We start from the raw sequence: 9,241 nt of genomic DNA on the forward strand, positions 1-9,241 counted from the left end.
CTTGTGTCGCTAAAGTTTCGTCGGAACGAATTTCCGGAAAATTAACTAACGAACGGAGACGTAACAATATGAAAGAATATTCCTACACACCAATGCATCAGGTAAACAAATCCAAACATTTTATGACTGAATTGAAACATGATAGGATTAAGATTAGAGAAAACAAAACATTAAATAGACTGTAGTAATGCCCTCTCACTATATTAAAAGCAAGTTATCTCTTGGTTTAAATTTCATTACAAAACTAAACAAGATTCCATACTTTGACCTTACAGCTGCAGATAAAAATTTGTGATTATAAGGCCAATGAGTTATGCTACAAAATATGTCATGCATTAGAACACAGAAAAAGCAATATCCAAACTAACATTGCAAAGGATAAACAAAATGCTTTTAAAAGAAGTGGGCATTGTAATAAAACCAGTTGAAAAAGGTGATGGGAGAGTAATTCTAAATAAATAAGAAATCTCTCTCCTTTTATCTGAACCAATATATTCTGAACTATAGCAAGACCCATTATCACCTGTCAAACAAAAACTAGAAAAATGAGGAACTATTAACAATTATCTTCTCATTTTGCTACTACCTCTGAACTTTATGGATTACCAAAATTCCAGGAGCCTAACATCCCTCCTTCATCCCATTATGTGTTACATAAGCTCACCAGTTTACATAAGCAGAAAAGTCTTCACCAATCTTTTAAAACCTTTCACTATTTCTACATTCTATAAGAAATTAAACTAAATCCTCTGAAATGAGGAGAAAAACTACAACAAATAATGAGATTATGGGGATTATGATAAGCATCAATGTTGTATCAATCTTTACAAAAATCCTGTAATAAAAATCTTATTAGATTCAGAAACCTCAGAACCAAACTTTCAGTGCAGGTTATTATGAAACTTTTAGACCTATGTTTGGATACTGTTTTCTGTGGAATAATTGCTACTTCAAAATGAATAACAGATCACCAATAATTCCACTCTTATCTCCAGTGGCTGAAAAAAATTACATGCAACACCTTGAAGAAACTGCCATTGATACATTTCTTTTACATCATAAAATATGGTTCAGAAACATGATTAATGTTTTCATTTGAGCACAAGGAAGCTTTTAAAATTCATATAAATTCTCAATATTAATCAAACCAGTCTGCAAATTAGCTTGAAAATGAGTTAATTGGATTCCACTTAATGCTGAAAATGATGCTGCTATTGTAAAAAAATTGGCCACCAAACGTGGTACTTGGGTTAAATGACATCCAGTGGAAAAGTTTCAAAGTATACATGAAATCAAAACTCAGCAATGGAAAGAAACACAAGTGAACAAATTAAAAAATATTTAATCACAGTAAAATGTGTCATCAAATATATTCCACTTACTGGTTGGCCCATAATTCTGTTGTCCTTTAACTGGATACTGGGTTTGAAAAAAGGAATCATTCTTTAAAATATACACACCAAACAAAGAAAACTGTAATTTACTGCTGAAATTTAGACAAAAAGTTAAAAGTGTGATATACCAGAATCTAACACTGCACGTATCACCAACTGTTCCAAACCGAGACAAACACACATACCCCAGTTTGGAAAGGGTTAGATTAGGAGACATGACAGCATTTATAGCCTGTTGACCTTTTGAGCCTGCTTTCAATTGGTTGGCCTATTTTGAGGATGTTTAGGTTCTTTTGCAGATACAAGAAAAGGAAATTTATGTCAGAAATAACTAAAATGTCCACAACTATAACACATTTATATGTTTATCCATGGATCAAGGTGCCACCCCATCTGTATCATCAGCACAGCTGGTACAGAAGATTCACAATATTGTTGCCAAATGGCTGAACCAAATTACTATATGGCATCTGAAGACATGGTCCCACATATTGTGACCTCCTGTAATATGGGATTTGGCACACTCAGGTGGTGTATTTCTGGAGGAGCTACTACAGTTACAAGCTGCAGTAACCTTTTACTCCAGCAACTTCATCAAAGTTACAACTGGTGCCTTACAGACTCCAAAAACTTAACAACCAAAATATCCTCTCAGACTGCTGCTTCCATTCTGGAGTATGCATCTCTGTGTAAGTGCAACAGCTCAGTGTCACATACATCTGAATTATTGTGGGCACCACATTTACAAGCCTTGAATTTCACCCAATTACTGGCTTGGTTTTCTACCAGATTAAATGGTAGATGCAACTCTGCTACAATGACTTCCCAGCTGTAAAATTTATCAGCTTCAGGTATTTCGAATGACTGAACCGCTGGCACTGAAAATATTGGAGAGGGTTGGGAATATAGGGCCGTACCTTACAGTTCAAATAACCTGCCTTAACAGTGGCAGGTGGACGTTGTGATGAAAATGTCAAAACAAGAACTGAGGTCGGCACCATAATACCATCTTGACAAATGGAGATCCTTCGAACTGCTGAAACTCCTTGGCTGGAGAAACCAGCAAGGATCTCTGACTCGGGGATAGACTTTAAGTCCCTCTCAACAATAACTCCTCGTGAGAAATTCAAAGAAGCGTGGGGAGTAACCTCAATGGGTATATCCCCAATGGCCTCTGAATTCAAGAGAAGTTCACTGTGCTTTGCTGTGGATGTTTCAACCAAGATGTCTTAATGTCTTCTTAACTGACTTTGGAGAGCCAGCAAGCCCCTCTAAACCCTTCTGAATAAAAAAGGGAGACATTTGTCCTAAAGATTTATCGGATATTGAATGTAAGATCAGAAAGCCAAGTACAGGTCCACATTGTGATGGAGACTGCTGTTCAGTCTTTTAGGTGTGGTCGTTTACCAATTAGCAGAGTTTTTACACTTTTTTATTGGGATTGAAGGGATCCATAATAAAAGAAAAAGATTCAGTGCCCACTGACCCCACCTGCCATGGAGTCCTACGAGAGGATGCACTACAATGTCAAACAAGGCCACTGCAGCAACACCAGGGCTTCGTGAGCACTATACCTAAACACCAGCATCAGACACGATGTCCACAACACGCATTGAGAATGCCCAACGCTGTAAACAATGAAATGTTATCATTGTTTACACTGGTTATCTGATAAATCCTGGCAATGGCCAACTTAAAATATATTGCAATGGAAATCATATTAATGAAGTAAATACTGTTCTTGTTTTCACTGGTATCTTAAAGAGTCTTTGTAATGGATAATATTAAATATTAATACAAAATAAAATGGGCATAGAAACCATACTAATCAACTACATGTCACCTTGTTTACAATGGTGACCTAATGTGACTTTGTTCTGCACAGTACTTGTCTATAACACAAAATGAATGTAAATATAAACCATATTATTTAATTAAATGTATGCATGTTTAAATTAGTGTGTGTGCATGTCATCATGCAGCTGCTTACTGCATATTGCAACAGAAAACTGATCCATGTAGTGTCCAACCACATGTTATTTATGTTCACATCATTGACCCTATAAGTCATGGTAAGGGACAAAATGAAATAATTTTAAACAGAATAGATAAAAAAACATTGCACATTTGCACAATGAATATTCTTTTTTACTTTCATAGCCAGAGTGTAGTTAAAATTGTCTGTTGTCCAGGGATCTTACAAGTGTTTACTGGTTGTTTGGAAATCAAGTTAACAAAATTATTTACTTGTATTCCAAAGACTAGAATCTGACACAATGGCTACTAGACCAACAGATGTACGTTACAACATGAAATGGGCTGTCAGGAGTTTCAACAAATTCAGAAATAAATATTAACACATTTATTTGTATAATTTCTGGAAACCCTGTACACTTCAACATGCTTCCTGCAAGCTGCAAATGCAGTCTTCTGGAAGCACACACGGTGATAATTTTTCTTCTTTACCAAAAACAAATCCATATTGGTCCAGAAGACTTAGACTTGTACTCTGTGAAAGTTTGATATTTATATGCTTATTTATATTAAGTAAAAAATATTCTCATTTGTAGTAACAATGTAGTCATATTTTAAAAAATCAAGAGCCAGTTCCACTTCCAAGTGACCTATTATTTTCACACAAAAATTAAAATGCTTGACTGTTTTATTAATGTTTAGGAAATCATAATTTTACTACATCAAAAGAAGACAAGATTTAACAACTAGTACACCTAACTAAGTAATGTATTCACATCCTCCAAAATATATCAAGAATAAGTTTATTAATATTTGTGGTACTGGAAAACACCTTAACTATTTATTAATATAATTTTACATAAATGTTTAGTTCAGACAAAAATATTAAAAATTTGTTGTGTATTTTTTGAATAAAAGATGTATTTAAAACAATGCCATAAAGTGATAAAGGTGTAAACAGAAACTATGCAGGTAAATGCATCTTGTTTCCAAAACTTAAAGATCCTCAAAATTGAGTCTCTTGTTTTCTAAACTTTGTTTTTCAATTACACCTCACATACTAAAAATACAAGCAACAACTTTTTTCATAATTCACTATGTTAAATGTTATAGCTCTCAATGTTTTTTTTTTACTACAAGTGAAACACCAACATGGTTTTTTCATTTACTCACCCTATCAAACACTTAACTTATCTTCACTTGTTTATAATAAAGTATACATTATCATTGTTAACTATGTATTTTATTTCTGCTAATAACAATGTTAAGAATTTCCATCTACAAAGCATCTTTTCAAATATAACCAGCTATAACAATATTCTACTAATTATCCTGTTAAACTCTGCCATATTCAAATATGTATAATAACATATACTGTTTTATTACATGGCTTGTATTTGCTTTTTTTTTTGCCAATAACAATGTCAAGCATTACCATCTTTCTCCTGGTAGCCATCTTTTCACACATAAACGTTTATATTCTGCTAATTATCATATCAAATTGCCATATCATCACATTTTATAATAAAATATACATTTTGATCTTAAAGCTTGTATTTTATTTTTGTTAATAACAATTTAAGAATTACCATCTTTTCATCAAACACAACTACATATATTCTATTAATTATCCTGTTAAACTTTATAACATCATCAACTATTTATGACCAACAAAGAAGTACTTTTGTTATCAGACTTGTCTATTTCTCATGTTTGTTAACCTATCAAACAACATCACTTTTCATCTGCCAACAAACTAATCAAAGACTATCATCTATATTTTGTTCATTATCTTGTCCAACAACAACCCCATTAGTTTAGATTAAGAGAAAACATTTTTCATAAGACTCGTCATCCATTTTTAATAAAATTTCTGTAAAACACTATATTATTCAATTGTACATACTTTTAGAAAATATTGGATAAAAAAAGTGCTTTAATAGAGGAGTTCTGAACAAAAGAATATCTACAGAGTTTAGAACGCTGAACTTCAACTTGCATCATTTCCTTTACAATGAAGTTAAATAAAAACATTAAGCCTAAATAAAGTTTTAACTTATTAATTACAAATGAACAGGTTCTGTTAATAAACTCTTCAAAATTCTTAAACTTCACTTGGAAATTTCTGAACATTTTAAAAATAAGAGGAATGTGAAGTAGTTATGGTTATACATGCATTTATATATATACTAAAGTAACACATAATCAAACAGATATTATATAAATATTTTTACAACAATTTCAAGATATATATAAAAAATTCCAATAACAAGAGGAAAAGTGCATCAGTTAATGATTGTCTCGAGGTGTAAACAAACTATATTCGACTAAGCTTTTTCTATATATCAATATATACTATAAAGTCAGAATTGAAAAACAGTAACAGGTAAAACATGTGGAGTACCTTGTATCTTTCACACCTAGATAAATTTTAATACACTGAGTATGCTGATAACTAGCCTGTAGAATTTAAAAAAAATATCTTAAAGTACTCCACACACCAATGTTTTGACTATTTTATCTAGTTTCAGTTGCACAATCTACCACTATAAGCAACAAGAACTTTACAGAAAACATGGTAATGTAGATGATTATAATGTGAGGTAATTGTAACTAGTGGACCTAAAAGATTTTCATATCATCCTTGAATAATGAATGGCATTTTACATTCAAAAAAAGAAGCAAAATGATCACTTCAAAACTTCTTAGAAAGAGTAAATTTGCATAGCAGTAATATGTACTACTTAATATAGGGTAGTCAGTTTGTATTTTGTTCATCTGTTGTTGAGCACAAAGCTACACAATAGGCTATCTGTGCTCTGCCCACCACGGATATCGAAACTCGATTTTAGCAGAAGTCTTCAGACTTATTGCTGAGCAGCTGAAAAGTCAGAGGCAACAAATGACACAACAACATTTACTCTGTACAGCATGATGAAAACAAAAAGTCTATAAGAATTATTTTAAAGATACAACAGATATTTTCAAAGTGAAATACACACAAGAAGAAAAATTAATACAATCATGTGATACATAGAGATTAAACAATAACTCGATGTAACAGTATGAGTACAGAAGATTTGCACAGAACAGATTACAGAATTATTACCTCTTGGTTGAAAGACATTACCTCAATGTAATACAGACAAGCAAACACATTCAAAGCAAAATCTCACAAGAGTAAAAATTTTTTAAATGAAAAAATTTTCAGTACTAGGAGGATTTAAATAAACTTAGTGATGTTAAACAAAACTCAGGCAATCGTACTGGGAGTGTTATAATGATACCTGAGACTGGTCATAAAAACTTAAATTCAAAACTTTATGTAGCTGTATGTTACAAATTATCATAACAACATAAATGTCCTTATATTCTACAATATATACATTTTTTATATATAAACCCCTAAAAAATTATACAATAATGATTACTATGCTACATGTGGTTTAATTTTATCAAGTTGTTTTTCAAAAGATCACGACTAAAATTAAATACATGAACTTGATTTAAATGATCAATAATCATATTCTAACACATGATTGTGGAATTGAACTTTTATTTCAAGTGGGGAGCTTCACAGCTAATTATAGCTTTAAATAATCTACTCTAAACTTAATAGTTTTAACAGAGTTTGTACTGTATGTTCCTGGTGAAAGACAATATTAAAGCCTTCCAAATGTTCAGGCAAGCACGTGTCATTACAGCAAACTTGCAAAAATAAGTAACAGAGAGAGAGACTTGTTATCTGACTTCTAAAGAGCACTCATGTAGTTGACAGTAGGATGCATAGACATCCACACTAAGTAAACTTACTACAAAGATTAGAAAGCAAAGTTTCTAATAAGACACTAGACATCAACATTACTTACCACAACTACTCAATTTGTATAACATTTTCTATTCACCTTGTACATATCTAACGTAAATCACTGATAAAAATAGCTATAGTTAAAACAAACACTTAGTTTGCACCTAGACTAGGGGAAACACCCAAGCTTTTTAAAATTAAAATATTATAAGTATTTATAGATACATATATACAAATTTAAATCAACATTCAAATGTTTATTTCTAGAACAATTATAAAGAAAAATATATTAAACTAAATGTTTTCTTCAACTGCAACTTCATTACTCTTAGATGTTACAATTTACTTTAACACATGTGATATTAGAATCGCCACTGAAGCTACAAAACCACTAACAGTTGAAGAAAAAGGTTATACTTTTACATTTATTTTTTCTCTCTCTTTTTTCCATATATACAACTGGTTAGACACAACACATCGTTCTCTGAAAGTTTTCTCAACAATATTGGTTCTTCAGCAATCTATATGTTATATCGTCTTGGACAAAAATTGATGAACTTAAGTCTTTTTAACAAGCAGCAAAAGTTTAAAACTTCAGTAGTTCTCCCTTTTTTTGTCTCCAAACATTTCTTCTGTTTGAGATCATAGTGAAGTTTAAATAATGAAAACTTCTTTTTATTATAAAAATGAAACCTTATAAAAACTTACACATTTTGGCACAATTTTTAAAACACAGACTACAGTTCATGTAAAAATGAGTAATTTTTTATAATTGCTAAAAAATAAACATTTTTCTGTTTGTATGTAGGAATTAGTATTTCTTTTAGCTTGTAGAATTCTCTTGATGACCTTGTTGAGTCCTAGGTTCTATAAAGAAGAATTTTTGAATAAGATTAGACTTATTGCTAACTAGCATTTCTTTACAATAATTCTAATAACAATTGCACCAATATAAAGTAGATACTAACAAAAGCATTATAGTCCTATACCTTACAGTTAAGTTAAATTTAGAATAGTTATTAAAAGCTATAAAAAATCTGAAACTAGCACTGTCTTATTCATAGAATATGAAGGCCTAAAATAGCTGAAACAAACTTTTAATCTCAGTTTTATATTTTAATTGCAAAAATTCCTTTGCCAATTAAATCGTATTCATTTTCAAAGATTTCCAATTCTGAGTTATCACAAAGAGATATTTAAAAAATATACAAATAACTGAAATTAGGTTTTGGCACACAAAGAATTTTAAAAATGTGATATGCAGAGAACTTCCAGAAGTAAGAATTGCCTTCTTCGGATGTGAAATGAAAGTAAACAAAAAATAAAAAATCAGACTTGTAATCATAAGTGAATTCATGTTAGTATTTTGATAGTTTATCATGACAACAAAACAGTTTGCATGCTACTTCATGTGATTTTTGATGTAACAGAAGAAGGGTACACAAATTAGCCAAAAAAAGAGAAGAGCAAGAGAAATATGCTTTGGAACTGGATTTTGTATAGCTTACATACATATGACATATAAAAATGTAAAAATATAGAGGAACAAGAATAAGAACTAAAAAAGCAAATGAATAAATAAAGTTAAAACTTCTCAAGTAAAAATAAGGTAGAAATGACTGATAATTATTCACAAATACATGGAAAAGAAAAAAAATGGTGAATTACATGGATTGAAGATATTAAATGTTAAAGTCATCAATATCAAAATCAAGGTTTATACCACAGAGATTGGCAGTATACGATAATCCATTGACCTTTGAATTCTTTAGCTGAATTACATTAAAGTACATTTTCAATAGCTAAAGGCAAATTCACTAATGACAAACTAAAATAACTTCCAATATTCACATCTAAGGAAGCTTTTTTTTTTTTCAAATAATTTTACCTAGTAGGGGAGACCGGGGCTAGTTGTTACAGGGGCAAGTTGATACAGTGCCTCTAGCTCTTGTTGAGATTAATAGACAGAGATAGTTCACAGACCATCGAACTCGTGTTGCGCAAGCTTTGTTTTAATGGCGACATGAATAAGATCAGTCACGAAATAAAAAGTTATGTACATTTT

The 9,241-nt window shown here is 31.1% G+C and overlaps 1 protein-coding gene across 1 annotated transcript in view; it reads right to left on the reverse strand.

The window, feature by feature from the left end:
- Positions 1-4,038: 4,038 nt before the first annotated feature.
- Positions 4,039-9,241, reverse strand: part of LOC106463469 (diacylglycerol kinase eta-like) — a 102,190-nt gene continuing 96,987 nt past the window's right edge. Inside the window, 1 exon segment of the mRNA XM_022390966.1 lies at positions 4,039-8,043. The gene's annotated coding sequence lies outside the window, so the exon portion shown is untranslated.

The sequence above is a fragment of the Limulus polyphemus genome, unplaced genomic scaffold (assembly GCF_000517525.1).
Source record: "Limulus polyphemus unplaced genomic scaffold, Limulus_polyphemus-2.1.2 Scaffold1416, whole genome shotgun sequence".
Lineage (NCBI taxonomy): Eukaryota > Metazoa > Arthropoda > Merostomata > Xiphosura > Limulidae > Limulus > Limulus polyphemus.